This window comes from Triturus cristatus, chromosome 4_1 (genome assembly GCF_964204655.1).
Source record: "Triturus cristatus chromosome 4_1, aTriCri1.1, whole genome shotgun sequence".
NCBI lineage: Eukaryota > Metazoa > Chordata > Amphibia > Caudata > Salamandridae > Triturus > Triturus cristatus.
Window position 1 is genome coordinate 837,599,460 of NC_140585.1, and position 17,844 is coordinate 837,617,303.

Genomic DNA, 17,844 nt, shown 5'->3' on the forward strand with positions numbered 1-17,844 from the left:
GGCCGCTTCGGGACGATCAAAAAAGTGCGTGCGACCATCCACCTCCACTCGCAGCTTGGCCGGGAAGAGCATGGCGTACTTTAAGTTCAGGTCCCGGAGTCGGCGTTTAACGCCGAGGAAGCTCAGTCTTTGCTTCTGGACCGCCTGGGTGAAATCAGGGTAAAAGTTCACCTCCATATTGTCCAACTTAACCGGCCCATGTAGTCTGGAAGCTTGCAGGATAGCATCTCTGTCCCGAAAGTTAAAAATCCGGGCAATGAGAGGTCGCGGAGGGGCTCCGACCTTCGGCCTTCCCCCGGGAACCCTGTGGGCCCTCTCCACAGCAAAAAATTTACTCAGGCCCCGAGGCTGGAGATGGGTAGCGATCAGGTCCTCCACAAATAGATCCGCCGCCGCTTCCTCCCGTCCCTCGGGTACTCCGATGATGCGGATGTTATTCCTCCGGGCCCGACTCTCGGAATCCTCGAGGCGCCGATCCATAAGTGCGCTCGCCTGACTTAGCCGGCGTACCTCCAGTTGTAGTGCCGCCACCTCAGTCGTAAGGCTCGATGCGGTGTGGGCCAAAGAGTCAACTCGATCGTTGGTCTTGGAAAGATCGGCCCTCACCAGGCCAACGTCTACAAGGACCGCATCGATCTTCTGTGCCAGGGTGTCGAACCGCTGGCCCACCGAGGCCTTCATCTCGGAAATGGCGCCCATGACGTCGTGGAGAGTCAGATCCGTGGGCAAGTCCGGGGCATCAGAAGGGCCCTCAGGGGACTTGTGCGGTCCGCCGGGAGATCCCCTCTGGAGGGTATAGCGGTCCATGCTGTTGGCCGGATGGACGGTGCCACGTCGGGTCGACTTGGTCTTTGACCGATCCCCATCTTGTTTCGTGGCCATCGCCGCTGGTCCCACAATCGAACCAGCAACGCCGTAGAGGGCAGGCAATCAGGGCCACGAGCTCCGGGGGGGCCACCCCAGATCGGCGGGGTGGGCCACAGCAGGCAGGCAGGCCGGGTCCCCCAGCGAGGCCACACCAACACAAAAGGCTCCGCGATCTCACTTGCAGAAACGGCGAGAAAGCGAAAGCGAAAGTGCGGGGTACGCGACTCGCCAGGCCCGGCCCGCCGTTGTTGTTCACTTTGCCACTGGGTCACCCCCCAACGCAAATCCGGGGTTCGACGAGAAGAAGGCCGCAAACCTCAATCGGTGCTCACTCCGGCACCCGAGGTCCAATTCGAGAACGGAAAACGGGTTCCACCTCAGCTCAGGCTCACCAACACAGTCCCCTCAATCGAGGCCGGATGAATTCAGGATAAATGTAGGAGGTTGCGGAGGTCCTCGGGAGCCTCGCACCTACGCGGCCATCTTGGTTGCACGCTAGGCTCCTCCCACTACACTTATTTTAACCATATCCTGAGCCGCCACTAATAAAGTTTACAGGCAAGGATTCTCAGAGGTATTTTTAAGCATAATTTGCGTCACATCACACATCACACATTCACACCACACCAGCTCCGCTGTAATCAGGCGTCGTAGCACAACCGGGGGGCATTCCGCCACCCGGTTGGGATCCCAATGATGAAGCATGACATCAACTATTTTGGTGTGTGAGGGGTCTTTTAAATAAACCTAATGGGTCCATGTACTAACCAGACTAGTGATTGTACCACATCCACATAGTGAGTTCGTCCTTTTTGTTTAGCTTATAAATCAACCCCCTTCATGTCAGGTGCCACATCTCTGGGTGTGTGTACTACTCCCTCAGCACTAGATAACTCAATATTGCTGCCACCATCTGAGCTGGATTCCACCTCCAACTCAGCAAAGCTCACTTCCTGAGCTACACAACTTTCTTTTTCAGCTAAGGCTCACACCATCTCCTCGCATTCCCGGTCTAGCTGCCTCAGCCTCCGGTCACGAGCACAAATCCGATTCCTCTCTTCACGAGCCAATCTTTCCCAAAATGTCTCCTCCTCAGGGCCACTGCCCTCTTGGTATTCTGGCTGGAGACCCTTCCCCTCAGATTCCTCCTCAGAGTCATCTGCTAGTGTTGCTTCCCAGGGAAGCACCCCATAGCTATGTAGGGCTGTCTTAAGATCCCGCCTTGTGGATATCCTCTTCGCAAGTAGCCCCCTCTCCTTGCAAAATACTTTTAGCTCCCTTATCTTGTAGATGTACAGGTGACAACTAACCAGAACTCCAACAACAAAATTCCAAAGGAAAACAGGAAAAAATAATATGTGGTTGCGTTTGGTCTGCACTCACTAGTAGTGTACACCAATTGCTGTATATGAGTCACAAATGCAAGTCCAAATCCTCACCGCTGACCACCAATGTTAGATCTGGGGGTCTCTAGTTGGCAGAGGTAGGTACCTTTGACCAAATAGGGACCCTTGTTTCTAGTCTGGGTAAGGGGGTACACTCCTAAAATAACTTGGTAGCTTGGCATGAGCAGAGAGGCTTATCTCAGAGGCAGTGTGTAAAGCATTTGTGAACACATACAGTAACCCAGTGACAACACTACAGATGGACACCACACAAATTGTAGTATAAAAATAAGTATTTTTATATAAACTTACCACAACACCACAAACGAAAAAAAATCCACAATATTGTACTTCAAAAATGGTAGAAATAGCTTAGCTCTCTTAAGATGTAAAATGTGACACTTTGAGTTCAATGTACCTTAGGATGCGTAATGCTATACAACGAAAGAGTTGCAGCGAAGGTGATGCGTTGGTTCCTTACACGCAAGAACGGTGATGCGTCAGGTCCCTACTGATGCGTAGGGGATGCGTTGGTTCTTCTCTGCAAGGGGAGGTGCTGCATCGGTTTCTTACTGCGCTTCCTTGGCGATGCGGCCCGCAACGCCGTGATTCGATGAAGATCCGGTGCAATGCGACAAAGCTGGTGTCCTATTCTTGATGCGACACAATGCGTGCACGCCCGACGGCCGTGTGGCGGCTCAACGATTCTTCTGAGCCACGACAGGCCCTGCGACACGCTTCCTGGTGATGCGGCGGCTTCTGATGCGACGTCGATCCTCTTCTCTGGTGATGCGAAGCGCTTCGGCAACGATGCGACAACTGCAGCAGCGACACGCTTTCCCAGTGATGCGACAGCAGCGTCTGCGACACGTTTCTCCGATGATGCAGCGGCATCTGATGCGATGTCGATCCTCTTCTCCGGTGATGCGAGGCGCTTTCACGTTGTGAAGCGACAGCAGCAGTTTGGCGAAACACTTCGTTTTCGTGCGCCGCGCTTCCAGCTCCTTGTGACACGCAGTCCCTCAGAAAGCCCAATACAACTGCAGGTAATTCCAAAGAACTCTTGGGGAGCTGGTGGGGGAAGTCTGTTGTCCCTGAGACTTCAGCAGGAGGCAAGCTCTTTCTCAAGTGCTTTGAGATCCTTCACAAGTTGAATAAAGAACACACAAAGTTCCTTTCTCCTCTCTTTGGCAGTCAGGCAACCACTGCAGGCCAATCCCTCAAGCTTAGGGATAGTCTCTCCTCAGTCTCTCTGGTTCCTCTCCTCAGCAAAGGTTTCTTCTTGTTTCCCAAAAGTGATCAAAAGTTCTGGGGTTTGGGTCCCAATATTTATACTCAGTTTCTCTTTGTTCTCTGAAGGCAGAGAGGCCTTCGCCTAGTCCAAACCAGTCTGGTCAGTCCTGGAGCACTTTGTTGACAAGACTCCTTCTTTCCTTTCGCAGTGCAGGCCAGGGACATCAGACGCACCACAGAAGGTGGAGCCAGCATTGTGGAGGGAAGGCTCAGCCCTATTCAGGTCCCAGGTGCAACTCCTCTCACCCATCTACATGCAGATCTCTCTATTCAGCTCTGTGCTGACTCACCCTTTCTCCTGGAATCCCCCAGCCCCTGTCACTCAAACTCTAGACAAGGAATACACAACCTAGCAGAGGCAGGCTTGGATAGTTAGACAAGAAAATACCCACTTTCTAAAACACAGAATGTTAAAACCAACTTCACTAAAAGATGCATTTTATCATTCTGAGTTCAGGCATACTAAACTCGAATTTCTACCTAGTGCCCTGAGTCAGTTAGGATTATAAGATGTAATAATCAAACTGCCCCTTCTGGCCTATGGGGAACAGGAAGCCTTGCAATAGTGAAAAACGAAAATAGCTGTAATTCACTATTAGGACATGCCACACACACCAGGGCATGTCCTACCTTATACTTACAATGCACCCTGTCCTTGGGCTTACCATAGGGGTGTCTGATATGAAGAAAAGGGAAGGTTTAGGGACTGATAAGTGGGTGCACTTGCCCAGTCAACAAGGCAGTACCAGACTGCCCACAGGCTCTGCAATGGCAGACCTGAGACACACTTTTACAGGCTGCTTCTGTGGGTGGCACAACCAGTGCTGCAAGCCTACCAGCAGCATTTGGTTTACAAGCCCTGGGCACACTCAGTGCACTATACTAGGGTCTGACAAGTAAACCATATAAGCCAATCATGGAGTCACTAATCCATACATCAATTTACAATAGGGAGAGCATATGCACTTTAGCACTGATCAGCAGTGGTAAAGTGCTCAGAGTCATAAAACCAACAAAAACAGGTCAGAGAAAATACAGGAGGAAGGCAAAAAGTTCAGGGATGACCCTGCAAAAAGGGCCAAGTCCAACAAGTATGCTAGTGTATGGGGAGCCAGCAAGGATCCTCTAGGTGTGGACTGCATGGGTGTGTAGAGGTAGGTTTGGAATGAGTCTTGCTGTGACAGCATGGATGATTTGGAGCCTATTCGGGAGCTGCTTGGTGATTCTTTGTAGAGTGCATTATAGCAATGCACTCTACAAAGTCTGCTGAATATCAGGCCTGTGTGACTGTTCTCCTAGTGTTCACTGGTAGCTACTTGAAGATTTTTCACAACTTCCTCTGGATGTGGAAGCAGGAGGAGGTCAATTGTTAACTTAGGATGTCTTGTCAAACTTGTTGTTTAGGATGATTCTTAAGTTTCTGGCATGAATGGTGGAGGTAGGTGTGGAACCAAAGTCTGCTGGCCACCAGGTAGAAGGTTTGGAGCCAAAGTCTGCAAGCCACCAGGTAGAATCCCAAAAAGAGGTTTTCCTATCGAAGATCACTCCTAAGTCATGTCCAAGTTGAACTTGAGGCAGTTGGATCTCATCCAGATGGCTACTGTGGTCTTGCAGGTGGTGAAGTTGGCTTTTGTTGTGGGGAACTTGTCCAACAAGTAGAGTATTGTCTGCCTGTTGACTGCAGAGGAAACTATGTTGAAGCTGTGTGATGTGATGAGGTCTGCCAGTGAGTCATATAGATATTGAATAAGGTTTGCGTGAGAGATTTTTCTAGAGAAACTCCACAGATGAGGTTTTTGGCTTTGGTAGTGTAGGGTGGAATGCTGACTTGTTGTGTTCTTCCTGCGAGGAAGGAGCAGATCCAGTTGAAGGTAGGTCCCTGGATGCCTATCTTCTGCAGTCTTCTAATCAGGATGGAGTGGGAGATAGTGTTGAAGAACACTGAGAGGTCGTGCAGTATGAGGGCGAATGTATCTCCTCTGCTGAGGATCCTCCTGATGTCTGTTGCTGCAATGCAGGTAGTGTTGGTGCTGTGATTTGGTCTGAAACCTGATTGCATGGTGTCTAGGAGTTAGTGTGCTTTGTTGTAGAGGGCAAGTTGCTTGTTGATGGCTTATTTCATGACCTTGGCTAGGTAAGGTAAGCTGGGTGGGATATGACAAAGGCTTCTGTAGGAGTGATAGACCAGTGAGTATTTCCAGGCATTCAGGTACATCGCGGTTGTGCTGGAGGTGCTTAGGGTATGGTTGAGTACTTCACAGATTAGCAAGGCACCAATGTTGTAGATGTGGAGGGGGCAGGGGTTCGTCGGTGCCTTTGAGTGGATATTCCTCATGATGCTGTCTGTTTCTTCTGTGGTAATGGCTTCCCAGGAATTCAGAGTGTTTTCCTGATTTTTTGTTGGAAGGCTGGGGTAAAGGTGCAAGGGTTCGGTTGAGGGTCAAAAATTGTTGAAAATGGTTTTGATTTTGTTGCGTAAAAAATTCCTCAAGGTTATCGCATAGTTCTTGTGAGTGGGTGATGCTGTTTGTTGTGGAAGTTGGTGTGGTGAAATCTTTAACAATCCTGAAGATTTCTTAACAGATATTGGGGCTGTTGTCTGTGTGCTCTGCTAGTCATTCTTCTTGGTTTCTCTGATCTGCTGAGGGTAATGTCTTATTGCTGCTTTGTAAGTATTTTTGTCATGCTCATTGTGGCACAATTCCCATCTTCTTGCCAGTTGTTTGCAGTGTTGATAGGTTGAGCAGAGTTCTTCAGTGTACCAGCTTGCTTGTTTTCAGCTTCTCCTTTGTGTGCTGTGTCTGTGGGGTGCCGGGGAGTCAGCACATTCTGGTCGCTGGTGAGGTTCGGCTGGTTCATGTGCAGGAGGGTAAAACATGTATTTACATATTTTATTAGACATTAATTTGTATTATTTGCATTTTTGTAATATTTATTTTTTATTTTTGGTAAAAAAAAATATTATTAAATGAACTATTATTTATGATTTAATATATTAGGTATAGAAAGGTAAACCTTTTTATTAAATTAATTAATACATTATAGACTTTCATGATTTATTACATTTTAATTATAAAGTTTTTATATTTGATTATAAATATTGATAATGTAGATGTTTTCTTGAGTAATTTTGCTTCTAAGGCACCGATTTTGATGCGACTTTATTCGGTTTAATGAGCAAACCATAAAAGTCAAACAAACATGATTAAAAACGCGTAACAGCTGTTAATACATCGAATTACACTGGGTTTATAACTAAAATACATGGATTACAGTGCAGAAATTAATCACAACTTGACCTGAGTCTTAGGGCTACCCTAAAAAAGTTAAGAGTGTACAAAACAGTATCTGTAGAAAGATGTTGTAAAAAGATAAAAGCTGGTTTAACCCTCCTGAAACCAGCCTTTTTAAGGATGGGGATAATAAATAATTTTCCGGGGAGATCATAAAAACCGCAGAGCATTAAAAAGTGCATCATGTCCTGAGGAGACACTCCGTCGCAGCCACAGGGCATGAGACACTGACCTCTGTGGGAGCCACGCAGTTGAGCCAGGAGATAGTGGAAAAGATCGAGCCAAAACCTCGTCAATAAAAAATGATCAGAAATGATTTTGAGCCCTAAAAGATGTAGTTCTGTGGTTGGCACCGTTTTTTAGCATAATGTGCCTACGTACACTGGACTTGCACAGCTCTACTTCCTCTCTTTCGCAACGACTCCTTCTTGAAAAACACTCTTTGACCCATGCATAGTCCCACTTTCATATACTCTCCGGATTAGTGAATAGTTCTGCTCTGCCTAGCCTCAAAAGGCCTACTCTTATGTACTGAAGCCATCGAATACGTGATAGTTGATCAAGCGAAAGACAGTCCTTTAAGATGTGTTTGCTAAGTGTATTTTCGTGCTTGGCCAAAATCCTGAGCCATAATCTCAGGGGATGAAAAGCCAATTCATCTGAAGGGGAAAGGCATCCCAAGTTCTTCATGCACAACATACAAAAAAAAACTTTGGGCACAGAAAAAGCCCGTCGCATCCCTCGTGGTGCAGGTATGAACTGCACCTGAGGTCTAGACAATGAGAGCATGCATTCCGATCGGAATGCATGCTCCCATTGTAAAGAATAGGAGTGCGACCTAACAGTGTTCAGTCCCATCCTAATTGCTGGTTTGGGACCGCCGACAGTCGATCCCAGTTCCAGATCGATATCTCAGACTCAGGTCCAACCAACATCGAAATCGGCCCCTAAGTGTGTTGTACAGAAAATATTAATTAATTTAAAAAAATGTTTTTAATGTATAGTTATATTGTTATGTTATTTATTTTCCAATGCTATATGATTTTTTATCTTTGTTTATTTCATAGTTTTGTACAATTTTATTTTTATTTTTGTGTAGCTTATTTTCTTATGTTTTCTTATTTGTTATGCGTTTTAAAGTACTATTTTGTTTTTTACTATGGGTGGTGGAAAACCATTACACATTAATTACATTAAATTCACAATAATTTGTTTTTTGTTATTACATAATTTATTATTGTATTTGTTTGGTAGATTTTCATATTTTAATTTGCTTATGACCTACTGGTGGTCGCCAGTACGTAGTTATGGTTAGGGCCTTGTTTCTATTCCAAAAGCGTTTTTTCTTTGCCAATATCTTTGGTGTTGTTTGACAAATCTTCTCAAACTTTTCAAAACTAAAGGCAGAGGGAGCTGCATGGTTGCAGCTCCCTCTGCCCGAAAGCAATGCTGGCTCCCGCAAGAGGCAGGGAGCCAGCAGGGACTGTGGGAGTTTTGAGGCTCCCCTGCGTCCCCAAAGATGTGGCCATGCCCTGGGGATGGGGTCCCCTGGGCAATATCGGCCTCATGAGGGGGGCTGCATGGCCCCCGCCACAATATAAAAAATAAAAAATAAAGTCAGGCCCCATGGGCTGGGATCCCTGGGGCTGAAAATGGCCTGGGCTGGAGGGCCGCGCAGGCCCCCTACCCATTTTTATTTATTTAAAAAAGAAAGGATGTGGCCATGCCCTGGGGGATGGGGTCGCCGGGGCAATATCGCCCAGGGAAGCGGGGCCACATGGCCCTCCTTCCTTAAAAAAAATATAAAAAAAGGCCCAGCCCTGAGGCCCAGAAATCAGCCACGGGAGGAGGGCAGAGTGGACCCACTCCTGTTTTATTTTAATTTTTAAAAAAGGGTTAGGCCCTGTGGGATGGGGTCCCCAGGCCACAAAAAGGATCACGGGAAGGTGGGCCACACAGCCCCCTTCCTAAAATAGGGAAAAAAACAAAGCCGGCAATTCACGAGAGGCCCCCGCCCCCTCTCTGCACTACTCTGCAAACACACCTATTGCCGCGCTTTTGGTTGGGCGATGAAGTACCCTTTGATGCTGAGGGTCCTTAGGGGCCAACTAGTCCACCTGTTACCTCCAGTAAGCCCCACACAGTGGGATTGCTGAGAGGTGGTCTGAGGCCATGCCCCTTTTTACACCACTCTGCAAACTCATCTCTTGGTGCACTGCTGGTAGGGAGATGAGGTCCCCTTCTTTCCTGAGGACTCCATGTCTAAAGTGGATTTCATCCCCCAAGCAGCAGTGCACTAGGAGGCGTGCTTGAAGAGTGGTGTAAAAAGGGGGCGTGGCCTCTGACCACCTCTCAGCAATCCAGGAGTGTGGGGCTTACTGGGGGTAACAGGAGGGGTAGTTGCCCCCAGGGACCCTCAAAGGCAAAGGGACTTCATTCCCCAACCAAGTACGCACCAGGAGACATGTTTACGGAGTGGTGGAGAAAGGGGGCATGGCCTGCTACCACCTCTCAGCAATCACACTGTGTGGGGCATATTGGCGGTAATAGGTAGGCTAGCTGGCTCCTAAGGACCCCCAGCAGTGAAGGGGAATTTACCCCCCCAAGCAAGAGCACACCAGGAGGTGCATTTTCTGAGTGGTAGAAAAAGGGGGAGTGTGGCCTGGCATCAGGTATCCTGCTGTGTGGGACTTACTGGAGGCAATAGGAGGGGTAGTTGGCTCCCAATGACATCCTTGGGAGCCAACTGCGCCTCCTGTTACTTCCAGTAAGTCCCACATAGAAGGATTGCTAAGAGGATTTCGTAGGCCACGTTCCATTTCTCCACCACTCTGCAAATGCAACTCCTGGTGCACTACTAGTTGGGGGATGACGTCCAATTTTCTCCTGAGGGACTCTGGGGGCGAAGAAGCCCTCTTGGTACCTCCTGTAAGTCCTACGCATCAGAATTCCTGAGCGCTGGTTGGAGGCCTAGACCCTTTCTCAACCACTCTGAAAACATGACTGCTAGCTAAAAATCCATAGAATTCACTGAAAAAAACACAGGTTTCACGGATGTTATAGTTAGAAATTAGCATTTAAAAAGCCTTAGAAATTCACTGAAAAAAACACAGGTTTCAGGAACGTTATAGTTAGTAATTAGCATTTTAAAAAATTAAGAAATTCAATTAAAAAACATAGGTTTCAGGGATGTTATAGTTAGGATTTAGCTTTTTAAAAACTTTAGAAATTCACACAAAAAAGTTAGAGGGACGTTATAGTTAATCTGACATTTCACTCATAGAAAACCAGAGAAATTCAGCCGTGAGCTAACTATAACTCGTGCCCCCGCAATGCACTGCTGATGATGTCACATATTACAACACTCACAACATGGTCAGTGACATCACTGATGATATCTCAAATGACGTCACTATTGACATCATACAGTGACTCTGAGGGTTTCTAAAAAGTTTAAGAATGTTTTATATATATATATATATATATATATATATATATCCATACACCAAGGTGTATTTCAGAATGAGTGGGTGTATGAGTGTCTGTATGGATGATTCTGTTTTTTATCACCGCTAAATTTACTTTTTTAGTCTATTCTAGTTCTAATTAAAGTTAGGTATAGTGTTAGTTTTTATTTTTAGGATTAGTCATAGTTTGTGTTCTCTTGTTTGGTAGTGTTTAGCGTTAACCCTTCTTAGAGTTTGGTACTAATCTTTTCGGCTGTTTGCTGCATATTTTACACCCAAAAGCCTAATTACGAGTTTGGCGGTGTGGTGCAGGAGAGAGAAATCCCTGCTGCTGCATCGCCAACCCATATATGCACCGCCCGCCAGATTATGACTTTTTCAATCATTGTTGGGCGTTCCCATGGCGGTGCCTATAAAATAGGCACTGAAATGGGAATGTCAAAGGCAGTACTGAGGTGCATGCACACAGGGGGGCACAACATACACCCACCTGCATGCAACCCAAGGCCCAGAGGAAACAGGGGGCCCTGTAGGGTCCCCTTTGTTTCCTTTCTACCGCGGTTTTCATGGAGGAGGAACCACCATGAAAGCCGCGACGAAGGATAACTCGTAATATGCTTGGCAGGACTGTGGCCAAGCATCAAGACTGCTGCTGCCCTGTGGTGCAATAGCAGTCCGACTACCCTAGTTGTAATAGGGTGGTCGGAAGTTCACCACCACCATGCCCCCGCAAGTCTGGTGGTCTGTGATCCTCAAAACTCATAATCAGGCCCCAAGTGCAGATGCCTTGAAATGGGAGTAACATACTTGAATGGCTGTGGGTAGGTATAGTTTAAGAATTATTTGTTCCATGGCTTACTCCAAGTCGATTAATATTTTATGTGGGGAGTAGTAGGTCATTTTAAGTTCAATATGGTTTAATAGTTCATAGTAAATGATCCATTATTTATTAGCATTAGGTAACAAGGTGTATATGAGTGGTATATTAGTGTTTTACATGGGAACTTTCCCAGGACTTTTAGAAACAGCTTCTTACCTCATCTAAGCTTCCTGTGAATGAACAAACCCCACAAGTTGGCTTGGGGAGTTTTGGGCTAGCTAGCGTTTGGAGAACAATAACAATTCGGTTTCATCAGATGCCACATCAATTTTTAATTTCTTAGCCTCTTTGAGTACTCAACAGAAAATAATTAATGGCTATAGGTTTGATGTCCCAACATCTTGGTGTGCAGATAACATAGGGGAATTAAATACTCCAACCCTCTAAAACCACCTCACTCATCTTTGTGGTATGTGGGTTTGGTTCTTCAAATATTTCTGTCATGACCTGACATGTTGTATGCTAGGATGACAATGCTTCAATGTCTAGTGTCATTCAAATGGGAATCTGATGCTGAATCTCTTGATGCTACTATTATGAATGTTCACACTCTTGTGCACATTTAATTATATCAATATGTACTAAGAAAACTTCTACTGCAAAGACGAATACTTCCTTTCCTCAACATTCAAAATAATGTGTAGTGTATAATATATTAAAAAGTATTTAGGGAAAAGACGATAGGCCAGAGAACATTCTCTCCTCAGCTGTTAATTATCATTCTTTAAACCATTCCTCTAACACTTTAAGTAGATGGATTAATTGGATATAATGACCAAAATGGATTAATTCAAGAAACTGCCTGAGACGTCTCCATTTGGTTCTTGTGCAGGCGCACAAGATCTCATTGTAATGTGCACAACTAATGCTGGAAATGGAAAAAGCATTTGACTCGGTCCATTGGCCCATCCTACATTGGGAACTAGAGAAAATTAATTTTAGGGGGGCAATTTCACAAGTTTATTGAGGTCCTTTAAAGAGAGCCATGGGCATGGGTCAGAGTGAATGGAACTATTCCTGTGCCATCCAGAGTAGAAAGAGGAATGCCACAGGGGTGCCCTCTATCCCCACTCATGTTCACGTTTGTGGTTGAGTTCCTATTTGCATGCATGCACATAGACAGCCAGGTAGAGGGAATCCAGTGGGCAAAAAGTAGTACAGATAGAATTTCTCAATATGATGATGACATATTTCTATACGTCCAAAGACCTGAGATATCCATCATCGCCTAACGGCTGTTCTTCAAATATATGGTGAGGCCTCTGACCTTCAAATCAACTGGGTGAAATCCATGTACGTGCCCACTGTAGAATTTTCAAAAAGAACAATTGATGGACAGAATGCAGAACATTGTCAAACACTCACCCTTAGTACAGAGATCTGGGCCAATATCCTTTGTTTTTTTTTGTTTTTTTAGCTCTTTCAGAATGCAGTCTTTTTATTAATCGTAATGCAGTCATTAAAAACCTTTACATGATAAAAAGAAAATGTTGCAAGTGTAAAAACGAAATAAAAGATACAAAAGCACACGCACGTCAAGAGGTCTCTTCAGTAATTGTCCTTTATGGTGCCAAAAATAGAAGAATAAAAGTGCCAGTGCATGGAAAGTGCAAATAGAGGAGTGTAATCTTTTAGGAATGATAAAAAGAACATGCGGCAAGTGTAAAAACAAATAAAGATACAAAAGCACAAGAGTCTGGAAATCTCTTCAGTATTTTCACTTAATGGTGTCAAACATACAAGAATAAAAGTGCCAGTGCGTGGAAAGTGCAAATGAAGGAGGGGGAGCTTTTAGGAATAAGTTCTTCAGGTAGGTTGTGCACCAACTTTAAATAGCGTCTCCGCAGTTATGATAAATTTGGCCAGGCAAGCTATTACATGGGCAATCGGCGAAGCAGAAAAGCTGGGCTTGACGGCATGTTCTCACTCCGTTAGCGTTAAAAAGGTTAAGTAGAAGTTTTTTGCATGCACATTGCAAAGTAGGACATATGCACAGTGTATGCAAAAAATATCCTTCTGTACCCTGACGCAACCTGCATGATGGTGAACTTGGTTCTGGGGCCTATGGTGGCAGTGCATCCTTCGTTGGTGAGAGGCCAAATCTTAACGCAAAAAATCTGGACTTGTAGAAATGTTTGATAGATCCAAAAAGACAGCTCTGTGGAGTTGGCAATTTGTTTGTGTTGATGCATAGCCACAAGTGTTTACACTTTTGGAAGCATTCCTTATCTTGCGCCCATTATGATAAATGTGTTTGTTTGTTCATTTCAAGTTTAAAAGCGTTACTGGGTAAGTATGCTTCCCGAAGATGGTGCAAGTTCGACGCTTCTAAAGATTCACTTCTCATGTGGGCCCAACAGTTCATTTGACTGTAATCTTGAATCTCTTTCCAAGTTGGTGATTTTAATGTATTCAAGGGGGTTCATTCTTAAGGATGACAGGTACTCGAGAAGTATGCTTTGCTGTACTCGTTCATGCTCTAGTAGTCCAAATTCTAAGCAAATTTGTGCAGGTAACTTATTCTGTCAGAGGTGGAATATGTAGCAAAAGGTTTTGCTCTGGGCATTGTTCAGAAATAGTCTTAGCTTTCCAGTGAAGGCTACTGATCCATAGGGGAGACGATCTTTACATCGTGGTCATCACACCGCAATGCCATTACAACGCGGTCGTTACAACGACCGCGTTGTTACCACGTACAGCCATTACTATGCAAATCATTACATCGACTTGCAGTAGATGGTACGCTACCATTAGGAATAGTATAGTTTACTATTCCAACACCTTCGCTACTGTTACGTAGGCTGGAGTTGGAAAAGTAAATTATACATTTCTAATGTCAGCGCGCCATCTACTGCAAGTCGATGTAATGACTTGCGTAGTATTGGCATTGCGTGGTAACAATGCGGTCGTTGTAACGACCGCATTGTAATGCCACATGATGTAATTACTCGCATTGTAACGAATCATATTCGATCCATAGGATAGCATTGGGATCAGTTTTGCTGTAATTGCTGCCAGGATTGGTTCTCAAGTAGGTATGGGGAATTCACAATGCAGTTTTTGAAAAGCAGCGATAAGTGAACCAAGGCAAGGCTTTAGTGTATTTAGATTGAACCTGGGAGAGTGGTGCTCATGGAGCCAGACCCCAAGATATTTCTAGCTGCAGCACTTTTCTACTAAATTACCTCCCAGGTACCAATCCAATCCAATAAGCTTTATTCGACATATTAAGTCATAAAAGCACATACAAAATACATTCAAAATGAATTCATAAAACGACAGCTAAAATATAATACAAGCCTGAATGGATGGATAAATAGAATCACTTTAAGAGTAATATATACAACGTTAAAACCCGTAAAAAATCATGTAATAAAAACGTATTAAAAAAAATACAGTTTACAAATTACCGGGCACAGTTGATTAGGAGAGACATTTTGCCATTGCTATGACAATCGGTGTTGCTGTGTTAGTTCTTAGAATTCTCTCTGGTTCGCTAGACTTTCTTGCTCCTAAAAGCTTGCAGATTGGTCTCAACTAGGGGTGGGCGGAATTTGCGAAATCCACTTTTGCAAATTATTGCGAAAATGTTAAAATTATCGTAAACACGCGGAAATATCGCGAAGATGCGGAAGTTTTTTCCCCGCATGTTCGCGAGATTTTCTGCATGGTTGCGGCTCGCCAACTTACCCATGTGGTTGCTCGCGGGCGCGGCCATCTTGTTTTCAGTTATCTCGCGGTGCATGATCGCGAGAAGAAAGACGTGATCGTGCGACGCATGACGTCACTGCGGGCGCGAACTGTCGCGAGACAGCGCAAATGGCTAAAAACAATACAACATCCCATGGAGAACGCGACCGGATCAAGAAAACTTGTCAGCGAACGCAGGGATTCAGGTAAGGCGATCGCGCGCGCGCGAGAATGTATTATTTTACAGCGCGAGCAAGAAACAAATTATCGCCAAGCTGCGGAATGCGGAAATTTTGACATTTTCGCACTTTCCGCGGAACGCGAAAATGTCAAATTATCGCAATTTCCGCGAACGGAATGAAATTTTAGCCCAGGCCTAGTCTCAACCAGACACGGGGTGGAACTTCATATCCAGCACAGGCAAACAATAGATGGGCCACGGATTCTTTACTAGACTGGCATACATGGCACAAGTAATTGCTGGGTTTAGCCCATCTAGTAGCAAATACTCTTAGTGGCAGTGTACCTACCCTAAACTGGAAATATAGTTTCCGATTATGGGGTTTTGTGATTAAATCCCAATATATTTCCAATCTAGGGATTAAGTTGCACTCCAGGAATAAACCTGTTAGAGAGGACAACTCGCTATTTCTCAGTGTATTATTCTGTATCATTTCCCAATACTTATCTTTCAAAATCTTTTTTGCGGGAAAAGTGGAATTTATTGGGCCCTCCCACAGTGAGTTCATGCCAACACTTGAAAGAATATCTCTAACCTCCCTTAGCCATTTTAATCGGTGAGAAGTCTGCCCTTCTTATGTCTTGGAAACCTGCCGCGTATACTGCAAGCTCAGGAGTAGTCCAGAGCTTCTGCCAGTACAAAAGGAGACGAAGTTTAGCTATAACTGCGATTGGTTTTCTTCCAAGGTCATACAATAATTAATAAATAATAATATCACGTATGCAACACCCTCGACAATTGCCGGTGCTTTAGGGATGCCTAGTCAATATGGTGATTCCATTTCAGATCCTCGTGGATGTTAACCCCTAAGTATGTAAACTCCTTAACTTGCTCTAGCAGCCGATCATTCATTTTGATACCCCCCTTAAAAGCCCTATGCGTATTACATGCCATAAGTTTAGTTTTCGACAAATTAACCTCCAAGCCTCGCTTCAAGCAGAACTCCTCAAAGATTTTTAGAGCTCTCTGGAGACCACTTGGCGTATTGGAAATGATCAATTTGTCGTCTGCAAACATTAGTATGGGAATTTTTTCGCCTGCTAGTATCGGGCATCCGTGGGAATGGATCTCATACATTTCACTATTCCATTAATGTATAAGGAAAATAGTGTCGGTGGCATCACACATCCTTGGCGCACAAGTTTTTCTACGAGAAAGAATCAGTAACTTCACCCTGCGTGCCCCATCGGATTTTAGCATTATTGTCCTCAAGCAATCTAGTGGTGAGTGTCAGTGGTTCGGGTGGCATCCCCAATTCTTGTAGTGTCCCCCATAGTTTGGCTTGTGGTACAAGGTCAAACGCTGACTTCAGGTCAACCAAAGCAGCATACAGGCTGCCCTTGCCCAAAGTCACAGTTTTCCAGTAAAGCAAGATGAACCGAAACACTTGATCTATGGTGCTAGTGAAAGCCCGAAACCCTGCTTGCAGTGACAATAAAATACTAAACTCATCAATCCATTCATGGACTTTGTTGAGCACTAGTATCCCCATTGCCTTTTGTAAATAATCTATTAAGCTGATCGGCTGTAGTTCCCTGGGCTTGATTTGTCCCCTTTCTTAAAAACCGGCTCCAGGAGTCGGGGACTGGCGCACACTGGGCACTGGCATTAATCAGCAATAGAATGTACCAGCACCATCTTTCCTTATCATAAAGGAATACATCCCCAGGGATTCCGTCCGGGCCTGGTGCCGTTCCGGCCATTAAAGATTTAAGTGCCACTTCTACCTCAACCCTACTGAAGGCCACATCCTGATAAAACAGTCGAAAGATATCACCCTCTTTGTCATCTTCATTTGAGGCATAGTAGGGTTCAACTGTGAAACATGATTTTGAGGCTGTCGGACCTGCCCTCCTCTATCCCATTTGTATACATTCCAAAACTGTTTGGGGTTTCTCCTAGCACATGCCTCCGTAAGTTCCTGCCATCTTTTGTCATCCCATTTTTCCGTTGCCTTTATTTGAGTGCCCTTATAGGTATACCTGGCTGCTCGAGCAGCTCGTGTGTCACCTACTTTTACAGCTATCTCTAGAGCTACACATGCCTTTCTACAATCTTTGTTGAACCAGTGCCCTGCTTTCCGGTTTATGGTCTTTTTAGGTCTGCCTTGCTTAAAAAAATGGGTACGCAGTTGGACAAAGAATTTTTTGTGGATGCCAGTTGATTGATCTATTGCCAATGAATTTGCTACACCGTCCTCAAGCTCGCTTATGGCGCGATCGATATCCTTTTCAATGCTGTCTAGTACTTCGGGCATCTCAATTATTTTCACCCATTTAAGATGCCTCATGTTGTTAGATGGGATAACATCACATGTGGAATATTCATTTTGTAATTGGGTAGGTGCCTTATGCCTTGTTATTTCCAGAGTTACACACAAGGGGTTATGATCACTTTCTAGCCTATCTCTAAGCATCATAACACCAAGGGCGTGCCATAGTGTCAGACTAATCAGTACGTAATCTATCCTACTAGCACTATACCCTTTGTTGAAAGTGTTAGACCCCAATTTATCTGAAGGTGTACGACCATTTACAGCCCGCAATCCCTTCTCCATACAAATGGAGTTGATTTGAATAGCCGCATCAGTCCACTTTTTTATAGGGTCAAGCGCCAGCTTTTGAATGCCCCAGTTAGTATCTTCCTCTTCTGTTAAATGACCCTCCTCATTTATAAGGGGCTCGAACGTCAAGTTCAAATCTCCCGCGACTGGGATATTCTGAACTTC